The following is a 2,832-nucleotide window of genomic DNA, read 5'->3' on the forward strand; positions in this document are numbered from 1 at the left end:
TGTTCATTGAGACAGCAACCCGTTGACAATAGCACAGGTCGAGTTACGGAAAAGGATCTTTTTTATGAATATAATATTTAAGTTTCTTCAGTCCTCGAGGAAAGAGTCCACCGGAGGAATGTTGTCGACGCCACGACCGGGCGCCGACTGACTGACTACCCTCATCCATTGCCCTCCACCAACCTTCGGTACATACCAAGTCCAAACCCGGTTCACCAACACGATTATCGGGCACAGGTGTATTAACTCTTTCCTTCTTGCTTTCTCTTTCTTTCTCTTCGTGTTCCTTGAACAGAAGCCAACACACGAGCACTATAGTTGTACTGGTACCATTAACCTCCGTTATTACGATCACTGTCAGCGCTAACAGGGTAGTCGAACTCCTCGCTCACTTCATATACGTTGCCCTCGAGGCCACGGTGACGTAACATCGCGATATTATATATACGTGATATTTCCTCAATTTATACGTCTGAAATATTTTTATTTCGTTTTCGGTACGGAAATTACTTATTTTTTGAAGAGACAGCTATCGTGTGAAGAAGCAACATTTTTTGTTATATTTATTATAAATGTAAATTAATTTTCTGGACGAATTTCTCATTATTAGTATTGAGGTAATTTCATTATTTAAAAAGTGTGAATAACTTTTAAATTTTTTTAATTTAGAAAGAGAAGGTGACCTTTTTTAAAAAGAAAAGAAAAGTTCTCTGTGTTGATTATGTAACATTTGTTCTTTCGAATAATTACTTTCTTATATATTTGTGCATGATATTGAAATAGAAATAGAAAATAGAGGAATTATTCGGAGAATTGATCTAATTACCTTCTTGTTATTTCGCCAATTGAATATTTTGACAATTGAAACAGAAAGACCTTCCTTTCTGCAACTTTTTCTAATATATTTTCAAATCGTTGTTTTTTAATTATTTTGAGAAAACAGCTAAAAACCTATTTATTATCATTTAATATTAGTTTTTTTTTAATGCAGGAGATTTTTTTCAGTTGCTGAACACAATTATTAAATAATACTTTTTGTTTAATTAAAAGTGTTCAGGAATCTTTTCTGTAATTTCTTTTTCGATAGAGACAAAAATTCTTTTATTAATAACAAATGTTAATCTTTGTTTTTTATTGCGCTATTTCTTTTTTTATTTCAAACAGTAGTAAAATATTCGTATGAATATTTAATAGGTCAGACTCTTTCAAGAAATAGTCATATTGAAACGGTATTGCAATCAGTATAGTCAGTGCCACTCCTAAGTCCTAAGCCGACTGGCGGCTCGAGTCTCGAGTTTGTAATTCAGGGACGAGAATTAGCATCTCTCGATCGAAAATCGCATCGCTCAAATCCATCCTCCGTGACTCAGCCTGGTACACGTCGCTCGCCGCTTCGTCACGTGTCGGAACCACCCTCTCTTAATCCTTTCGCCACCCTCTGTCCTTACTACAACTCGGCAGCCACGTGCTGTTGTTTGGACTGTTTGGAGTCAAAAATCACTGTTTGCGCGACTCCGTATATCGAACTCGAGAACTGCCGGTAGGCAACCAGTCACTGCCGGCATTATTGATCAAAACTTTACCCATCATCTGACAGCTTGTTGTCCGCAGTTGCCATGGCAAGTCCAACGGCTCGATCATTCCAATTCCTGGCGCGGATCGACTTCTTTTCTCGCTCGTTTACTCCCGCGACCACCTTATTTGTCTTCCCCTCTTTCTCCCCTCTTTCTCCCCTTTTCCTCTTCCTCTGACTAGGATTCTTCATAATTGTTTGGCCTTGCTCCGTTGACGAAGAGAACAAATTTCAAACTCGTTTCCTCTCGCCTAGGATATCTTGTCTCTTCAACTTCAGTTTTTGCAAATATTTGCTGATCTTCACTTGGCTTTACATTTTATTGCTACATTCTTCTTTCTCTTCTTTTCATTCATTTTAATTTCACAATTTTCTCTTATTTTGGTTCTCTTTTTTTTACATCTAGTATTAACCGTAATAGATACTTTTATTTCTATAACTCTCATTATTTTTTTGTGTTATCTGAAAAATAAATTATAATCCATCAAATATATAGGAACAATGACAATTAAAATATTTAGGGATATTTCGAAAAATTGACCCGGCGTATCGATTTGATCGGTTAAATCCTTTCGAGAAGTGGGTTACAATTTCGCTTGCCGGCGATGGCGCAGAAATTACAGCTGGAAACTTTTGGTAAATCGACGATTAGAGCTTGGTGCTGCCTTAATTGACGTCCTTATCAGCAAACTTTGGCAACCTCGAGCATTGCCAAGAAATTTTCGATTTGCCCCGTTTCTACCTATTATTCAAGATTGATAGCGGACAGGAGAGGGAGGGTTAGAAGGTCTGATTACACTTCCAGTTGATCGATCTTCATTTGAAACTGTTGCGAAAATACGCTATTAGCGAATAGTTTAAATTATCAGTATATTTTATATCTGCCGTATCTTTCTACTAATTTCAGTAAATTATGTTGTAAATCTATTGTATATAATGTGTCTTTGTAATTTAAGTAGCATATAATTGTTTATTTAACTGTTTACTTAAGCAACAATTTTTCAATTATTTCCGGAATAAACTTTCTTTTCATAAATTGATCTATTGAATTCTAAAAATTAAATATTTGACTTTTTGTGAACTAATTAAAAATAATATATCTCAATCTGTAAGATTAGAAGAGAATTATTGATATAAAATGTTATAAATTTCTGAGTATTTTTGCATGCTAATTTTTATGGCAGAAAAAAGATAAGCTCTCTCTCTCTCTCTCTCTCTCTATATATATATATATATATAGAGAATATCTTTTATATATA

This window comes from Trachymyrmex septentrionalis, unplaced genomic scaffold, assembly GCF_001594115.1.
Source record: "Trachymyrmex septentrionalis isolate Tsep2-gDNA-1 unplaced genomic scaffold, Tsep1.0 scaffold13, whole genome shotgun sequence".
Classification (NCBI taxonomy): domain Eukaryota; kingdom Metazoa; phylum Arthropoda; class Insecta; order Hymenoptera; family Formicidae; genus Trachymyrmex; species Trachymyrmex septentrionalis.